Genomic DNA, 20,392 nt, shown 5'->3' on the forward strand with positions numbered 1-20,392 from the left:
TACTTGGCGGTATGTACCTGTAGTATGGCCACTCTGTATCTACATTTCTTTCCTGATGGTGTAAGTATCATTGCAAAAACATTTTCCAATCCCTCCCTGCCAGGACACCTCATATATGTAACCAGTGACCAGTAACATGATGGACGCCTATACACGAGCATTGAGGCTGTTCCAATGTGCTGGAATTCCAGCGCATTGGAGCAGACTTGATTAATTGATTGCCTTGCTCCAGCTGCCTCCTGCATCTCATTTATCAGTGTCCCTGTGCTTAAAAATGGCAGCAGGGATGCTTGAACTAAAGCTCTTGAAGCTGCTCTAACTAAAGCACTGCCCCCCCCTGCCTCCGAGCATGTGGAAAAGTGCATAGTTAAAGGATCCTCACAGCAAGGGAGTGGATCACTAACCTTGTTCTTCCTTCTGGCTCGATGTAAAGTCTGTGGGCTGCAATACAACTAGGACCACACCCTTTGTGCCTATATTCCAAATTCTGACTGCATGGAATTGTATTTGGACACTAACCTCACCCTCCACGACAAGGCTGGTTTCTGTTTGCTCCCCAGTGTTTATTTCTCTGCAGAGTGATCCTTATTGAATTAAGAATACCTCTGATGACTAAACGTGCATAATGCACTCTATACAAGAGCAAGTTTAAGGTGGATAAGCTGCAGGCACTAGATGATTTAGCATGGCATGGAATAACCCAGATACTAACTTCTATTGAGATTAACATCAAGATTTATTGACCTACAAGGTGAATATTGACAGGGGTGAAGCTAAGAAAAATATTTAGCTTGGGACTCTGAATATGATAATATAAAACAAAACAGCTCTTTTTAAATAAAACCAGAATAAAATGTAGTCACTAATATTAGGTCTATCAATATATAGGGGTAAAGGCAAAAATCCATAATTCTCTTTTAAATCTTTTCAGTTGGAAATTAGACTGATATTGCTAGTGGAGGATAAAGGAACGTTCTTCTGAATTTCAGTCTATATGTTTAATAACAGGAACATTAGAAAAATAAGAAATCTTACCAAGTAGGTATTTATTTATAAAATGAAATGGAAATAAATATTGAGGTGGGAATAAATAGATTTTGCCTGCATTATGAGAAAATTGCTGCGTTTTTTTAATTATAAGGAATATAATACCATGTTTGTGGAAATTACCTTTTAAATTTTTTTAAAGGATTTTTTTTTATTTTGTCATGAAATATTTTTGAATACCCTGGGAGATTGAGTGTCTATATCCACAGAACAGATGTAGCATGGACAGCAGCAGTATAAGTTTCCCTAAAGAACCTGATTCATTCACATTCTGATGACAATTGAGACAGGGGGCCATCTTGTGGCTGGTCAAATAATTGGCCCACCAACCTAGCGAGGGCAGTCCGCCCACCTGCCTCTCCTGCCACACCTTTCATGTATCTAATTAGTTGTTAATAAGGCAGGAGGCTGCCCATTTTACTGCCTGATGCCAAGGGTGTAATACACAGCTCCAAACCTCCCTTCTACTGTGTCCCCATGCCTCTCAGATGGCATCCAAAATCCACTATTGCTCCCCCAGTCCCTTAACTGTGCCACCCTTGGCCTCTGGCTCAGCTTAGCCTCAGGTATCTTTAGATGTGTCCTGCGCTGAATGCCCTCTCACCAGGGCCTCCGCTCATGCCTCATGCCCCCTTACTGGAGCCTCAACTCTGGCTAGCCCATGTGCGGTCCTTCAGGACCCCAAAGGCCCTACTGTACACGGCCACCGGCTCCCATGCCCCCTATCACTGGGGCCACTTCTCTGCCCCCTCACTGGGGCTTCCATGCCTTACTCCCCTTGGGCCTCAGGCATCTGTTGACATGCCTGGCCCCCTAACTTGGTCTAGGGCCCACTCAGTAGGCCTGTGTGAAGAGGCTAGTATTCGCTTCGGATTCGGCCAATTTGGAGAACAGTGATTTGAATCACTGTCCTGAATCAATTCTGCCAAATCTCGGACTCACCCAGGCCCATCCCCTGCCCACTCTCCTAACCCCGGCAATGGCTGCCCTGCCCACCCCAGCTCCTGGCTTTTTGGGGGCAAAAAGGCCCCGAATCACTGGGTACTGTCAGGCAGGGGGGCAATCCCTGCTGCCCCCCACTGCATGGGGGGCTCTGCCACGAGCCTCCTGCTGTCCCAGCCCCTCCCCCCATGGCTGCCCTGCCCGACCCCAGCTCCCAGCTCTTTAAAAAAAAGCCCCCAGTCACCAGCTGCTGCCACGTGGGGGGGGGGGGCAATCCCCCTGTCCCAATGGGGCCTGGTAGGGGTCCCCCCATGGCCCCCTCCTCCTGCTCCCTACTTACTGGCATGGAGTCCTGCTCTAGGTCCCTGCTGCAGCAGGCGGAGACTGTCCGAATCATTGAAGCTCTCTGAATCTTTTCCAAAGATTCAGAGATCTTCAAATCGATTCAGACTTTTTTATTGGTCTCCTGATTAGATTTGGATTTGAAGATTTAGCCACCAAATCAGGCCAAATCTCCTCCGAATCGAATCAACGCCCAAAGCTTCACACAACCCTACCACTCGGGCCTCAGGTGTCTGTCAACATGCCTGGAACGTGCCTCAGACCCCACGCAATGGGCCTGGGCCCTGTGTTTTTCTGTCAGGGTGTGCTCCTCTAGACTTTCCCCTCCACAGGGTACCCACAAGGCAGTGGGGGCTGAGGCTTTCTGGCACACCATACTCACCTTTCACTGGGAAGGCACAGGTATGGCATTTCCTGGAGACTGCCCTGCCACAGGCAGCCCCACCACACCATCCTCCCAGCAGGGTGTAGATTTAGGTCATTCCCCAGGACCTTCCTCCATCCCCCTAGTTCCTACCTCCACCACCAGGTGTTTTGGGAGCTGCAGCTCCAGCTGGCAATATTGTCTCTCTGGCTCTCTGCAGCAACTGCCAGCTCAGCTCTGGGGGTGTCGGTTTATACTGAGGCTGCTCAACCCCATCCTCCAATCCAGGAGACCTCCCACGGTCATGTGACCACCTCATTAGGCCACAATCACACCTACTGGCTGCTCCACAGGGAACCAAATGTGCCCTGCCACAACAATAAAGTTCAATTCTATGTTCTAACACTGCTTGGGATCTCTGCTCAGTCTGATAACAAAGTAGCCAGTCATGTTGGTGTTTTGTGATATGGTCCACAAGTGACTAGAATCTCAGCTTAGACCACCAACCCACTGCACAGAAACCATTACATAGCACTAACTTTTACACTCTGGCCAACTTCAACTAGATTTGAACAGCTGACATAAAGGTAAAGAACTCTATCCGCTTACGCATTCTTTCAGCTTCTTTGAAAGATGAGCTTCCTTAATCATGTGTTTCAAGGAGTGAAATGGCATAATCAAAGAGCCCTACGGAGCCTTAATTCAGCCATATTGTGCAGTATACATGGCCGTCTTTCATGACATGATCATTTACTATCTCTTCCACAGGATTCGTCTCCCAGTCAGTGTGCAAAATGGAGTTTCTGGAGGTAAATCAGGGTTTTGTAGGAAAAGAGGCCGCTGGCCATGAGATTCCTGTCTTATTGCATGTGGAATTCAGAAGGTGGGTAGAAACAAGGGGAAGGGAAGGGGAAAGTGTATTAGGAGCAACATGTTGCAGGTCATCTTTTGTTTGACTGTGCATCAGGGTAGTCCCTCATTATCACAAATCATGCAGCTGAGTTTCTTGCTTTTGTGAAAAATTGCAGGGGTCTGTTGCACACCTGAAATGCAAAGATGACCCTCACCCTTGGCAAAACTATCTTCCTAATCATGATATCTTCCCTGTAGGGATTGCAGGAAGAGAAAGGATGGCCTCATGCTTAAAGCCATTAAATACTGCCCTGGAGTTGGATCTTTGCTATGTATTAACTATGGGATACTGAACACATGATTTAAACCAAACTTCTCAGGGGAATTGTGTTTGCCATTTTCTGGGTGCCTGACTTTAGAATCTGAGATCCAATTTATGGAAGTGCTGAGCCCTCATAGGTGTAACTGAAGTCAATGGGAGCTAGTCTTGGAGCATCTGAGATGCCCAGTCAGGTTGTGGGCACCTCAAATTTGGTACTTAAAATCCTTGGATATTTTTTGCCTTAATCTTTCTGAATCTCAATTGCCCACCTGTAAATGGATGATAATGCTCCTAAGCTCACAAGGGTGTTGTGAAAATGAATTAATATTGGTGAAGCATGCAGATATTACAGGGATGAGTGCCATATAAAGCCTATGAGAAAATTACTGATTCTGTTTTCAGAGGAGGGTTTAAATTGTGTGAAGTAAATAAGACATGGAGAGACAGTGAGCAATAAAGATACAACAGAATATTGAATAACATCTCATTAAGTAAGCCCCATCCAATCTGTACGCTAAATGAGATGGGGGCCATGTAGAAACAAATAGGATGCTGTAATTAAAAATTGTATTATAATGCATGTACAAAGAGAGGCTCAATTAAGGTTACAAAGGCAACTTTAATTGTTGTATTTCATAATTCCTGAGAGCTTGTCTCTGAAACATTAACAATGTTCTTTTAAAATAATGTTTGACTTGTGTATATATATACATTTCTTAAGACTTTTTGTCTGTTTTTATTTAAAAAAAAAACAGAAAAAGAAAAAGGAAACTCATTTGAAAGGGTCCCCAGGATTGTGGGACCCTTTGCTCCACTGCAGGCATTTGCCACTTGAATTCATGGTATAAACAATAAACAGTTTGGGCTAGGATGAGATGGAGATGAATACTTTTGCCAGTGGATTACATGCATATTTGCTGACCCCAGAGAAATAATGAGACTTGGGGAATTTTGAGGTTCATGTCAGGGTCTGGAAGGTGAGGGGAAAGAACTCCCTGCTCAATTCCCTTCTCCCCAAGCTTCATTCCTTCCTCCCTGCTGATTCAGACTGTCCCAAACATGTCTGTACCTCTTTTGTTTCCTCATTCTAGTCCCATTCGCCTCACCGATACAGTCCTAGTTTCCATTTCTAAGACTTCTGACCCAGTCTCCTACTCTGAGTCCTGATCAACCTCTTCATACTCATCGGCATGTGCTAATATAGCTTTCCAGAGAAAAGATGCCAATTTTTGACAAAAATACATTGCTTTTGAAAGCTTGTTCTCAGAAGTGGCTAAACCAATTTGACTGAAATGAAGAAAAAAAAAAATTCACACACAATTTTCAGCCAGAAGCTAATATGGACCATGGAGAGTTTCTGCTTGAATAGATGAAGTGTGGCAAAATTATAAGCAAATAAAAACAGTTCTTAAATTGGAAAGTATTATAGTAGATAAGCTTAATAGCAGACAGGACTATCATATCATGCTGCCCATGATCTCGAAGTTACTGTGACCTCTCTAATGACTGTAGTGAGAAGCATTTTTTGGGGGGCAGAATAGATGTGCTCTGGGAAGCAGGGGGTGAGGGGTGCTTTAATTAGCACAGCTCGAAGAGCTGCACTACTTAAAAGCACCCAGAGTGTCACATGTATCAGCGCTCCTGTGCTGAAAAATGGTGGCGGACTGCTTTGAACTAAAGCTCATCAAACAAGCTTTACTTTAAAGTGCCCTGCCATTTTTTTGAGCACTGAAACAGTGATACATGTGACACTGGAGTCTGCTGGAGCACGGTAATTCCCACACTCCAACACGCTGTAATTACAGCATGTTGAAACAACCTCCCTGGATGTGTATAGGAGCCCATATATACTATTTTTTGAGTGCATAATGCATATCAGTGAACATGGTCTCAGACTCAGAGCCTTGAGTTTACAGGCTGATTCTGATTAAGACTCTAATTATGCAGGCTAAGCTGTGTGGATGCAGTCCTGTACCCATCTGTTTCATCTGGGTCTCGTACAGGCCTAAAGATTTGCACATGGAACAGCTTGTCCAGTTGTGCAAACTCTCACACCCATGAACATAGTCCTGTGCAAGCAGTGTGTGCTCTGATGAATTAGTTTGATTGACACCTCTCCTAGTTCTGTCTGTTCGCATGAATATGAATTAGTCACTTGTGCTTGTAGACTCAGACTCTAAGGGCCCCTTTTTTGCATACTCTCAGTTAACTTAAAGGTAATTTGGGACATGCATGGATAGCAAGATCAGGAGCTAAATCATGCAGACAAAAAAGTATGAACACATGATCTGCTAGATGAGGATCCAATAGTTGCTGTCTTGTTGGGGGATTACATGAATGACATGAAATGTTATTTGAGGTACAGAATATTTATATAAGAATATTTTTCTTCTTTCATTTTCTTTAGCAGTGAAGGGGCTTCAAACATGAAGTGAATAATAGCATTTATATCAAATATTCTTCTTAGCAAATCAGGAACCAAGATAATAGTATGTGTTTGGAAAAAGTTATTGTTCTTTGTGGACTGCAGTGATTTTGATGATTTGGCTGAAGTACTCGTCCAATATATCTGCCTACTTGAAATATTTGAAATCTCAAAGGAACAATTTTAAAGTTTCTCTTTCTCCTGTGTAATTGATTGATCTCTTCCTTTTAAAGGCTTGGATGGCTTTCAAACCAGTGGGACGTGTATAGATGTGACTTTGAGGGGGGCATGCTTTGCATGGTCTGAAAAAATGCCGAAAAAATTTCTCTTGCAAGGAAGATGAATAAATGCAAAATCTAGAAAGATTTCTCAGTTAGAAAATGTGATGCTGTTCAAACAAGGCTCTGCAAATCATTCTTTGTACCAGGAATTTATATATTAAAAAAATCTTCATATTCTCCATATTTTCATACTTTTATTTTTGGATGGAGAGAAGGGAGGAGTGGGGGAGATGCCATACTGTGGTTTCCCATGGAAAACTGGTAGAAGTTTCTTGGAATGTATATATACACAAATGAGGGGAAATATATGTACATGCACACACAGACATACACACACTCTCTTTCAAAGGATCATGCAGGTGGGAAAGGAGAAAAAGGAATGAACTTAATGTCATAGGCAAGAATGAATGCCTTTAAACCTGTGACCTGAGACTGACTGGAAAATCCAGCAACATTTTTGGAGAACCAGGAAAGGATGTCTGTCCAGCATGGATGCTATGATACGGATATGGCTTATTTCAATCTGTAAAGTAAAATAAACCTATACCTATATTCAGTGCCTTGCACTGATTAGAAATGGGTGATTCTACTATCTCAGGTTTTAAAGAAAAAGTCAAAATCTCGCAACTTTTTTTATAAGTCAAAAGGAAAGTTTAAAAAAAATCAGGGTGGGTCAATGAATACATTTGAATACAGATCATTTTAAAAAATCATTCAGATTCTGACCATTTTCACAAATAATTTTTTAAATTTGAACTAGGAAAAAAATAAGTCAGTTCAAACCAGGAAAACAGAGCCATTCCTTTTTTTAATGTTGGAAAGTTTTATCTGACAACCCAGAAACATTTTTAAGTTAACTTGAGAATTTTTATATTCTTCCTTTCTTTCAAAAAGTTTTAAAGAACTAGCAAAATGCCCATCAAGCTGGGGCTGGGGCCAGTGCTGCCCCCCGTCGCTGCTTTGGGCCACGGCTGGGGCCTGGGCTGTTCCCCGTTTCCCCCCCCACACCGCTTCAGGCTGGGGCTGGGCCATTCCCTGCCCCCCTCCCACTGCTTTGGGCCTGGGCCTGGGCCAGGGGAGTTGCGCCCCTCCCCCTACCTGCCACTTTGGCCTGGGGCTGCTACCCACCTCCCACCGCTGTTTCGGCCTGGGGCCTGGGCCATTCCCCCCCCCCCCCTGCCGCTTCATGCCAGGGCCGAGGCTGGGGTCTTGGAAGTTTCCCACCTGCCCCTGCCACTTCAAGCCAGGGCCAGGGCCACTCCCCACCTCACCCCCACCACTTCGGGCCAGGGCTGGGGCCAGGGACACTCTCCACCTCCCCGCTGCCACTTTAGTCTCAGTTGCAGTGAGGCACAGCCACCACTAACCCCCACTCCCCTTCCTGCTTCCCCCCTCCCCTGTTTCCTGCCGCCTCCCCTCTCTGCCAGCTGTTCTTGGGGGTGGAGGTGCTGGCCCCTGGCTTCAAGGAGCAGATCCTCCCGCTCCATCCCCTCCATTATGGTGGTGCTCCAGTCCCCATGATCCCCCTCTGCCTCCAAGGACCAGGGGAGGGGGGCAAGGCCAGCAGAGCTGGCCTCATCCCCATCCCCTCTGGCCCTCAGTCCCCACTGTCATGGCTGTGCTCCGCTGTGTGTCCCTGTCTGTGTAGGGCACTCTGATTGGCTGCCGAGACAGAATTTTAAAAATACCCCTGAATTTTGTACTCGATCAATTATAGATGAGTAATATAGCTACATTAATGTACTTATATTGTAAATAGCAATCATATTGATTTGGAAGGACTTCTTTGAGGTGACTTTGCTGGACTTTTTGAACGGCTCTTGGTTGGACTTTTTGAAGGGTTCTTGGCTGGACTCTTCACGAGTCTTGGCTACAGGTTTTTCTGGAGTCTTGTCTGCTTTCTTAAAGAAAGTGTCCAAGGAAGTTTGGACAGATGTTCTCCAGGGAGATGGGTGACACAGCGAACTTGTTTGCAGGCATGGCATCACATCAGATCAAGTGTTGTAAAGTCGAAACTGACATCATAAAGTTGAAATGGTGTCAATTTATAAATGTTAAGTGCGAAACGTTGTAACTCAAAATGTGGTAAGTCAAGGACTGCCTGTACATATGTCTGTATTATATGTATACAATATATAGACATATTACACACACACACACACACACACACATATATAAATGTGTATGTTATACATACACACGTGTGTGTGTGCATGCGTGCATGTACATCAGTGTGTGACATCAGTTTATTATGTCAGTTTTATATATATATATATATATATATATTGTGTGTATGTGGGGCTGCCATGCCACTGGCTGTCCTAATAGGCTTCCCTTTCCCAGCAGGGTTCCATTTTTGGTCATGCCCAGGACCAATGAGGCCTCCTCCTTCCCCATAGCCTCACCCTTACCTCCAAGTTGTTTCTGGAGTGGGAGCTCAGCAGGGAGATGTTTCTTCCTTGCTGGCTGATCTCGAACTGCTCTCCACCCTCTCAGAGCTGGGCCCTAAAATGGCCACCCTCATCGGCCACCTGGCAGCTCCCTGCTCCAGCCCAGTGACAGACATCCAAAAGGGTCTTCTGTCACACTCCCTATATGAGAGGCACAGGGTATTTTGAGAAGTTTGATATGCAGTTAACTTTCACCACTGTGAACAAACAAGGTACTTCAGTGAGAGAAGAGGATTAGGCAATGTTGCCAGTGTTCTTTCCTCCTGGTTAGTATTGAATTTAGGATTTTCATTTAAGGCCTCAGCTGTGAGGATCATGTGACTACGTGAGACTCTCAGCTTTCATCTAACCTACCTGTTATCATTATTCATTATGGTTAGAGTAGATGACTTTTGGGATCTCCCTTCCAGCTCTATTTTTCTCTCATTTTTAAATTCTGTGATTGCATGTTTTTGAGTCAAATCTGGCATATGTGCCCCCTAAAGACTCAAATACTAGAAGGAAAATATGAAGACCTGAAAATGTATTGATTTTAAAAATATTACTATTATTATTAAATCACTCTTATCAGTTTAGAGTGCCTGACTTATGAGCCTTTTACACTTAGGTTGGCAATACTGATCGTGTATAATGCTGATGTTGTTTACTGGCTATAATAAAGGATACATGGCAAAACAGTCTGCCCATATTTAGAGACTTTGTCTGGACTTATGTCATTTATTACTGAAACTATCTTCCCAGCAGATGCATTTGTGGCTTGAAACACCAAACAAATTAAATAAAAAACCCAAGAATTGGAGCAGTTTAAATTATTTCCCCATTTTTCCTGCAGGGTTCTATATGTCAGTTTAGTTTGTTTGATGTAAATGCCCTAAATTCATCAAAATAGTTGAAAATTCACAGTAACTGTACTTTGCATAAGCTTGGGGGGTGGGGGTTATTTACTGTAATGTTTTTCAAAGAATTATACTACCAAAGTACTTAGAAAACTTGATCTGAAAGGCAAAATATACTGTAAATGGAAGGTATTATTTTAATAAATGTATCTACTATTACCATACAGTAGCACCTGCTATTATAGTTGCTGTTTTAGTGATGACACTATTTCCTTAATGCATATTACTTCTGAAAGTTTTATAAATCAGAATTAAATATTTGGGGCACTTTTTCAATCCCCAGTATATGTATAACTGCACTTGTGCCAAATGCATATTTACTCTGCACACACAGCTGGATGTACTAATGTAGTCTTCCTACATGTAGCAAGGCTAAATATTCTCCTCCTTAGCCATATATTCTGTATTCCACTTAAGTGCATAGCCTCAGAACTGCAAACAGGCTGTTTTAGTTGCACATTTACCCCTAGAATGCACTTGCCCAGTCTTAATATAACAAATGGTCACTAAGTGCATAGCACTATCAGCATCACTGAAACTATCTTTGGTCATTTTCAAGGATTCTAATAGTTTCAGGGCTACTTTTTAGAGGCATTGAAAATTAGGGAAGATAGCAGTCATGAAATGAGCTAGCTCCCATCAGTTTCAAGCTCTGTAACAGTAATCTTTTGACAACTGTTTCCTATTCACTGTTTCTGATGCTAGTAGCTATGCAGCCATACGGCGGAGCCAAAAGATGATATGCACTTGATATGCAGATAAACAATGTTTTTTAATTATCATGGAATCATAGAATATTAGGGTTGGAAGGGACCTCAGGAGGTCATCTAGTCCAACCCCCTGCTCAAAGCAGGACCATCCCCAACTAGATCATCATAGCCAAAGCTTTGTTTAGCCAGGTCATTAAACCTCTAAGGATAGAGATTCTACAACCTCTCTGGGTAACCTGTTTCAGTGTTTTACTACCCTCTTAGTGAGAAAGTGTTTCCTAATATCTAACCTAAACCTCCCTTGCTGCAACTTGGAAGACCATTGCTCCTTGTTCTGTCATCTGCCACCACTAAAAACAGTCCAGCTCCATCTTCTTTGGAACCACCCTGCAGGTAGTTGAAGGCTGCTATAAAATCCTCCTTCAGTCTTCTCTTCTGCAGACTAAATAAGCCCAGTTCACTCAGCCTCTTCTCAAAAGGCATGTGCCCCAGCTCCCGAACCATTTTTGTTGCCCTCCGCTAGACTCTCTCCAGTTTGTCCACATCCTTTCTGTAGCAAGGGGCCCAAAACTGGACACAGTACTCCAGATGTGGCCTCACCAGTGCCAAGTAGAGGGGAATAATCACTTCCCTTCATATGCTGGCAATGTCCCAGCTAATGCAGCCCAGGATGCCGTTAGCCTTCTTGGCAACAAGGGCACACTGTTGGCTCATGTTCAGCTTATTGTCCACTGTAATCTTTTCTGCAGTGCTGCTGTGTAGCCATGTGGTCCCCAGCCTGTACCACTGCATGGGATTGTTCCATCCTAAGTGCAGGACTTTGCACTTGTCCTTATTGAACCTCATGGTTGCATCTAGACGAGCGCAGCTGTGTGCTATGCGGCACCACATACCGCACATTCAGGTGTTCTCCACATGGCAACATCCGGGATCAAAAAAACCAATGCAAAAAAAGTGGGGTGGTGCACGTGGGGCCAGTGTGTACCACCTGTAGCCAGTCACACTGTGGCTGACAGCCAGGCTCTGAGCTGCAGCCCCAGGAGGCCCTGAAGCCCCCAGGTAAGGCTGCTGGGGCCAGCCCAGTGCTGGCCCCAGCCTCCCCTACCCCACCCAGGGTAACCTGTTGCATGCCAGAGGGTGCATGGCACAGACTTTCCCCAGGAACAAGTAGCAGCAGCACAAGGTGTACCACTGCTAGTTGTCCCTGGGGAACCAAATGTCCATGCTTGTATGAACATGGCCCAAGAGAATGATTTTGGTCCAATCTTCCAATTTGTCTAAGTCTCTCTTAATCCTAGTCATGCCCTCCAGTGTCTCTACTACTCCCTCCAGCTTGGTATAATCTGCAGACTCACTGAGGGTATACTCCACCCCATCTTCCAGGTCATTGATGAAGATATTGAACAAAAACAGTCCCAGGACCAGTGCTGGATTTAGGCACAAGCTAAGCAAGCTATAGCTTAGGGCCTCACATTATGAGGGGCCTCTAAGTGTTGGCTGACGAACTGGACATGTTCACAGACTGGCATACCACGGTCCTGTAGAGCTGAGCGGAGAGGCTGCGACTCCTCCCACAGGGCCCATGGTTGAGGTTTGGCCCACCTCCCTGCTCGGGGGGTGGCAGTAACTTTATCCATGTTCCAGTCAGAAATTCCAGCCGCAGGGCTCTGTGAGGTGGTCTGCAGTATGCCAGGCTGCGGCTGTGGCCGCTTCCGGTCCACAGCTTGCCAGGTTGCGGCATGGAAATGTTGGGAAGCTCTAGCTTAGGGCCCCAGCCTGTCAAATTCTGGCCGTGCCCAGGACCAAACCCTGGGGCACTGCACTTGATACCAGCTGCCAGCTAGACATTAAGCTGTTGATTTACTACCTGATGATCCAGCCAGCTTTCTATCCATGTTATAGTCCATTCATCCAATCCATACTTCCTTAGTTTGCTTGCAAGAATGTTGTGGGAGACCATATGAAAAGCCTTGCTAAAGTCAAGGTGTATCATGTCCACTGCTGTCTCTGTATCCACCGAATTAGTCATTTCATTGTAGAAGGTAAGAGGTTGGCCAGGCATGACTTGCCCTTGGTGAATCCATGCCTACTGTTCCTAATTACCCTTTTTTCCTCCAAGCGCTTCAAGCGCTTCAAAATGGATTCCTTGAAGACCTTTATCATGGACCATTAAGGACCAGTCAACCTCACCTGTTATAGTGTGTTTTTAATCGCATAGAGTGATGCTGGTCCCAGTTTTGTGCCTATTATTTGATAAGGATCCTCACCTCAGTCCCTGGAAAAATCATGGAGCCAATATGCTTTCCAATCTAATTGTTGTAGGTTAGAATTTGGCCTAACTGAAGTATAAAAGATTTCTTCCAATGCTTCAATACTTGAGAGAAAGAGGGAGAAAGAGAGAGAGGGAGATGTTAACTGCTGTAACTTTGAGCATAAGATAGTACTTGGGATCCAAGAGCTCAGAGATGGCAGAAAATGAATATAATGAGAGTGGGGGTATAATTATCTGAACTTTTCAAACTTCAGAAAAAAAAATAATGTTTTAGCTCTAGGCAATGGTTGAGATTGGTTCTTATTATATCTAAATTGGTTCATTCATCTGTTGTAATACTTACAGTACCACAGACAGCATGCTGTCTAAGACTGGCCCAGATAAGCAGCGTTTCAGAACTCAGTTCATGTCTCCCTTTTTTGCAGATTTAGGATAAACCCCTAACATTAACTTTATATGTATTCTTTTATATTTTATAAATCCAGCAAATGACCCAAAGCCACTATTTCTGCAGAGATTTTTTTGTTTCTATTTTTATTTTCCCCCTTAACACCCTGGCCCATAACATCACTTTCTGTTTGTAAACAGATACTGTAAAACATTACAGTTAAAGATCATAGGGTTGTATTTGTTTTGTTTAGTTTTGGCTTCAGCTCCAAAATGACATGATTTTTGCAGTGCCAAATGAGCAGGAGCCCTGGCTCAAATCCCACCACTGACTTCACCCCCAAAAATTCATTGCTTCTACCACATCCATTTCTGTTGTATGGAATGACCTCCAACTGTGTAGCGTACTGTCATGCTACACTAGCAACATTTTGAAATATCATTTTATTTCTATTTTCTCTTATTTCATAGTAGCTTACTTTGTTTCCAATGGTCTGTTGTAATGTTTTTTATATTCACCCTGCCAGTTGGCTGCATCAAAACCAATGCCAGTGTTTAATGACACTGTATCTTCAGAAATAGATGCAGGCCAGGCCCTCAGCTGGTAGAAATTTATGCAGCTTTACTGAAGAATGCCAGTTGTTTTAGCTGACTTCTGCACTTACACAGTAGAGGTTTGGCTGAGTCTATGTTCTTATTTGATGGACAAGTTAGACAGACTAATGTTTTGGCCACTCAGCCACTAACTTCTCTCTTCATTAGTAAGGTTTCTAAATCAACTCCATTATTCTACAAAATTCTCACATTTGTTTCTGTAACAAAGTCCAGCTTGAACTTTCATACTGTGGCAAGGAGGGGATCATCCTCCTTTTACGTGATCCACTTAGCAGTTACCCTGGACTTCAAATTGTCTGGGGCAGGGTGTATAACTTACCCTTTATTTCTACAGTGCAAAACACAATATGTCTGGTTTTGTTGGCCGGTAGGCATTACCATGTGTTTGGAGATTCATGCTAAACATTAGCACTTTTTGAGACTGTCAATTAGGACATCAGTATTCAGCTAATGGGCAGGGCTTCCTAGCAATATTCTATCCCATAAGGTTCATTAGGGCCCTTCTGGAGCAGAGATAACCAGTGTGACCCTTTTAATGTCCAATTCCTACCTGTACAATTCAAATGCACAATGCCTAAGCATGGGATATTCTCTCCCAGTTATCTAGTCACTACCAAAACTTACTCTGAGCCTAATTTAGACCTGTGAGGGAGAGACATCTATCCTTTATTTATTTATTCTTTCATTTAAGTAGTATGCAAACTCTAGAGATGCAAAATTAGTTTTCAGAACTCCTGTATGTAGAGGCTATGGTATTCTTTTTTTGAAAAAAGGCAATCATTTAATCTGCAATGTGTTTTCAGAGATCAAAAGGATCTAACACAGAACTGCTGTGTTGATCTGGAGTGTTTCCAGACTACTTCTGTTTCAGATTTTGATGCATCTTACCGACACTGCCCAGAGGTAGGACAGTCTTATGCAGATTCAGTCACATTCTACTGCAATCCACTGTGCCTGGAACCATCTACTGTTCCTCTCTGTGTGCAATTAGGCCACCTGTTTGTGATACCCAGCATCCAGCCTGCCTGCCTGCAGTCTAAAAACCTGGATTCAGGCCCTTTCCCTGCAGTTGGAACCGTTTCCCTCCAAGTCTTTCCCCAAGCTGTGGTATGGCCTCTGAAACACTGAAGGAGTCTCACTGCCTTTTCCTTTTGACCTCTTTAGAGAAGCCCCAGGTATTTCAGATTTCCCTGATACAAAAAAACTGTTCATGCTGTCCAACTCGTGTCACAGCTGCCAAACCTACTGGCATTCCCAAGTTCTGTTAATAAACACCCCCATAGACTTATCATATGGATTCAAGGATTTGCATCATGAGAGCTCATTATGTTATGTGAACGAGGATAGAAGGGGAAGCATGCCAGTGCATGGTGCAAATATGCATTGACCTTTTTCAGATTCCAAGGTTTGGTGATATTAGATGTAGCGGAGGGTTTGTGTATATGAAAAATACAATAAAAACTCCCAGTTTCTAGTGACAGTAATGGCACCATTCACACTAACAGATTTTAGATCAAATACAGTGTTAGGAGAGTACTATTCTTCTACTGTTGAATTTGGACTTAAAAAAAAGACAACATTCAGTGATGTCTGATGACCTTAAAAAGGGGCAGCTTTTTCCTGGAACACTGATTTAGCACAAAAGCCAGCAGTCCCAGTGTGTGATTTAGAACAGGATGGAAATGAATAACCACCAATGGAAGAAAAGGAAACATGCTCTTAACATCTAAGTCAGTACTCATTAATATCAACGGCCTATTAAATGCTAAGCCTTTCTCTTGTTGTACTGTAATGTATTGCTTATTAAGAGCCATTTGGATTATAGACACAATTTTAAAAAAGATTTAGAATATTTTAATCCTGAACGCCTATTAAAAGAATGGAGGGTGAGTGATTCTTGTTTTCAATGGGACATAGCATGATTTCTACCTAAATGCCCTGTAGAATCCACTTAGAGTGTAGTTGTTTGCATGGGTCATACGTGATGATGAAATGGTCTCTGAAATAGTCAGGACCTAATCTCTTAAAAGATCTTTGTAGATTCAAAAGGCATGCAATTGTGAATCATATGGAGTCAGATGGAGACAGGGTAACACCAGCGTTACATATTCATGTTGGTCATCTTTACTTCATTAACATGTGCTCCTTGGTTCGGTGCTTAAATACTGTGGTGAGAGACTCCTTAGAAATATATACTTTATTATATGCACATGTGCCTTTTTCCTTTTCTGAGAAGACTATAGATGACTAAGGATGGGAGGTTGACTTCATGTGATCTGTAGGAATGAGGTAGGATCCAGGTGAATTAACTAAATGATTTAAAGATTATCAGTTTTTAATTTCCTGGAAGTAGTTGCACACATGTAACTGAACTGTGGAACTCATTGCCCTATGAAGATACTGAAGCCATGTTCTTATCCAGTCCCTCCTTTAATCCAGGTATCAAGACTATCCAGAGGTGTTATCTTTTATTAGAATATATTTGTGATATATTTAGAACCAGTTTTCATATTTCAAGGGCTGAAGCTATTTCTAACTATTGGAGATTACAATGAGATCTGCTGTGGGTGGAAATGACTCCTCATCAGCCTAGCCCTATTACATGGTTGTGACACCTTTCCCTGAAGAGTCTCCTGGAAGGGAATGAAGACAGAATACTGGACTAGATGCACCCAAATCTGATCTGTGATGGCAGTCCCTGTGTACCTGTGATTAGGTGTGGAAGGGTATTTTAGATAAGGAAGTGTTGACTAGTTCTGAGTGTTGACAAGTTGTGGTGAAAAGAGAATGAAGTAGAGATCAGTTACCTACTCCTGCACAGTTAAAGTCACTGCATACTGCATAGTGAATGTACCTGGCAATTTACTCACTTCAAGCATTCAGAAAGCATGAGTTAGCTCTCTCCAAAATAATAATATTAAAATAAAATGGTTTCTCTTTATTGGTTTTCTGGTCTCTCAAGATTTGTTTAGGCTTAAAGCCTGTTTTCAAGCTTTTCTCCATGGACATAAGCCCTAGAAACATTTTTCCTCTAAAAAGTGAACATTACAATTCTTATATAATCCTATGATTCTGGGTCCTGAAACTTCAGGGAAAAATAATAAATATAATTAGAGTGGCAATACTCAGCTATAAAGAAATAGGCATAAGAGCAGGGTAGCTGACAACGAATTGGGCATGTAGTGGTATAATAAGTGAATAAGGTGAGCATTTGACTGGTCAGAAACTAAGTTGACTGTAATAGACTAGAGTGTGTGAGAGTTTCAAGAGATGATGAAATGAGCAGGAGGTGCAACTGGCTGGGAGTTGGGTGGTATCAGGAACCGTGTATTTTTGATGGACAGTAAAGTTGCCTGTATTGTACACATGTGGATTCCCAGTGATGCTTTTGGCTTTGTCCTCTCCTTCCCAGACCTGGAAAGCTCTGTTTATACCATCGTCCTGGGTTCCTTTGCATCCTCTGCTTAAGTTGACACCTTGTCCCAGTTGTGTCAACACGATGATGAGAGGTATTTATACTAAGTACAAAGGGATAGAGAAGCAGGGAGAAATCCCACACATGTACAGCCTTCTGTCAGGGTGCTATAATGTGTGTGTGCATGTGTCCAGGAAGGGTGAACTTACTTTTTCATAATAAATCCAGTTAAAAAAATATGAAAAGTTAAAATCTAGGGGTAACAGGCAGAGAGCTGATGAACATTGAGTCACTTTCTGTACTTTGGGGTCAGAATATGATTTTTGAAGCCAAAGTGAAGTGAAATCACAAGAGATTAAATGTATTTTTCTACCTGAATCATGCTAAATTTTCCCCAAATTTCATTACGTGACTAAAAACCACTTACATCTGCTTTTCTTTAAATGGAAAGTCTGAACTCCCACAGTATCACAAACACATATTGCATATATCTGTAACTTGGCCCCCGCTGGGTTTTGCCAATACTAGCATCTAAATAGAATATTAATATTGCTGCTGTTCCTGGTGTGGAAAAATCCAGGCCTTTTTGCAAATTGATGCATAAGATATTAAGCACCTAATCCTCACAATTTTAAAAGCTCATTCTGGGGAAAAAAAATTCTCAGATGTACCTAAATTCCCCAAAATCCAGATCCCAGTTCATTCAATCATATCCAATGTATTACGACTTTCCAACAGAGTCTATTTGTCACTTAAATCTGCTGTTAAAATGTTTTAAATGATAGAAGATGTCCAGGAACTCCCCTAGACAGCTATGAGAACCCTAATAAAGAGCTGACCAGCAAAAACACTTTCTACAATCACTTATATTTGCTAGACCGCTTCCACTGCAAAATGTCATGGGATGAAATTTGGCTGTATGAAAAAAAAAGATAAAAATGTCAGATCTGGGTTGCTGTGACTTCAGTAAAATGCAGTGCACTGGGTACAGATTTATTTGCTGACTGCCCTGGCTGTCTGTCTACAGAGAAACACTTTGGGGAGCTCGGTGAAAACAAAATGAGCAAGGCCCTGTTGTACCTACCTCCACAGTTGGATTTGTCAAGCGCTCCTGTACCAGGATCAGGTTTTTTTTTTACACTTGAGAGGGAGCAGCCACTGTGTTTGTCCCTTGTCCATGCAGACCACAGAGGTCTGCAGGCAAAAATATGCTGGATCCGGCAGCTGCCAGAAGCCTGCTTTGTGAGCCTCTTGCACTGGGAATGTTTCTAGCTAGAGGGTTTGCCCCTCTGGTCAGGGTCAGACCAATCTCTATATCTGGGGTCAGGAAGGCAAATGTTCCCCATGGGGTAAGATTTAAATCTTATTATTTTGGAGAGAGCTAAATCACGATTTCTGAATGCTTGAAGTTAGTGAATTGGCAGGTGCATTCACTATGCAGTTACTTTAACTGTGCAAGAGAAATGAACTGATCTCGGGTTCTTCTACTCAGATCTCCCAAGTGTGGGCTGACAACATTTCACAGCAGCAGGAGTTGGCTGCCCTGCTTCCCCTGGGGCAGGTTGGGTGGTATTTAATAGGAGGGTTGCCGTTTTTATCTGTCCATTGCTGTTGCAAAATAAACAACTAGGAGGGGCTGGACCGCTAGGAGGTCCCTTCCATCCTTAAACTGCAGTGAATCCGTGTGTGAATGTCAGCTTGAGGGCAGCCTCCAGACAATGATTGGGATGCATGAATGCCGCATGCCCCTGGAGGCTGGGAGGGTCACGGTGACCGCCTGCAGGCGGTGGTGAGGGCCTGGCGGTGGCGGGTGAGGAGCTGTTGCAGGCAGCCATGGTGGTGTTGGGGGCATGACGGCAGCGAGCTGGGAGCTCCTGCAGGCAGCCATTGCAGTGTTGGGGGCATGGTGGCAGCCAGCGGGGAGTTCCTGTAGGCAGCCATAGCTGTGTTGGGGTCAAAGCGGCAGCAAGTAGGGAGCTCCTGTAGGCAGCCATGGCAGTGATGGGGGCATGGCAGTGGTGAGTGGGGCGCTCCTGCAGGCAGCCATGGCGGGGTTGGGGGCACGGCGGTGGCGAGCGGGGAGCTCCTGCAGGCAGCCGTGGCAGTGTTGGGGGCATTGCGGTAGCAAGTGGGGAGCTCCTGTAGGCAGCCATGGTGGTGATGGGGGCATGGCAGTGGTGAGTGGGGCGCTCCTGCAGGCAGCTGCAGTGGTGTTGGGGGCATGACGGCGGCGAGCAGGGAGCTCCTGTAGGCAGCCATGGCAGTGTCGGGGGCATGGCAGCAGTGAGTGGGGAGCTCCTGTAGGCAGCCATGGTGGTGTCGGGGACACGACGGTGGCGAGTGGGGAGCTCCTGTAGGCATCCATGGATGGTGGTGTTGGGGGCACGGCGGTGGCAAGTGGGGAGCTCCTGTAGGCAGCCATGGTGGGGTTGGGGGCACAGCATTGGTGAGCAGGGAACTCCTGCAGGTAGCCCTGATGGTGAGGGGGGCATGGCAGTGGCGAGTGGGGAGCTCCTGCAGGCAGCCACAGTGGTGTTGGGGGCATGACAGCGGTGAGCAGTGAGTTCCTGTAGGCAGCCATGGTGGTGTCGGGGACACGACGGTGGCGAGTGGGGAGCTCCTGCAGGCAGCCACAGTGGTGTTGGGGGCATGACAGCGGTGAGCAGTGAGTTCCTGTAGGCAGCCATGGTGGTGTTGGGGGCACGGCATTGGCGAGCAGGGAACTCCTGCAGGTAGCCCTGATGGTGATGGGGGCATGGCAGTGGCGAGTGGGGAGCTCCTGCAGGCAGCCATGGCGGTGTTGTTGGCACGGCGGTGGCGAGTGGGGAGCTCCTGCAGGCAGCCACAGTGGTGTTGGGGGCCTGATGGTAGTGAGCAGGGATCTCCTGTAGGATGCCACGGTGATGTTGGGGGCACGGCGGTGGCGAGCGGGGCACTCCTATAGGCAGCCATGGCGGTGTTGTTGGCACGACGGTGGTGAGTGGGAGCTGCTGCAGGCAGCCGCGGTGTTGTTGGGGGCATGGCGGTGGTGAGTGGGGAGCTCCTGCAGGCAGCCATGGCAGTGTCGGGGAC

At 44.6% G+C, this 20,392-nt stretch overlaps 1 pseudogene; it reads right to left on the minus strand.

Annotated features, from left to right (window-relative positions):
* Positions 1–3,658: 3,658 nt before the first annotated feature.
* Positions 3,659–3,809, minus strand: LOC112548205 (annotated as a pseudogene).
* Between the last annotated feature and the right edge of the window lie 16,583 nt (positions 3,810–20,392).

Source organism: Alligator sinensis, unplaced genomic scaffold (genome assembly GCF_000455745.1).
Source record: "Alligator sinensis unplaced genomic scaffold, ASM45574v1 scaffold1254_1, whole genome shotgun sequence".
NCBI lineage: Eukaryota > Metazoa > Chordata > Crocodylia > Alligatoridae > Alligator > Alligator sinensis.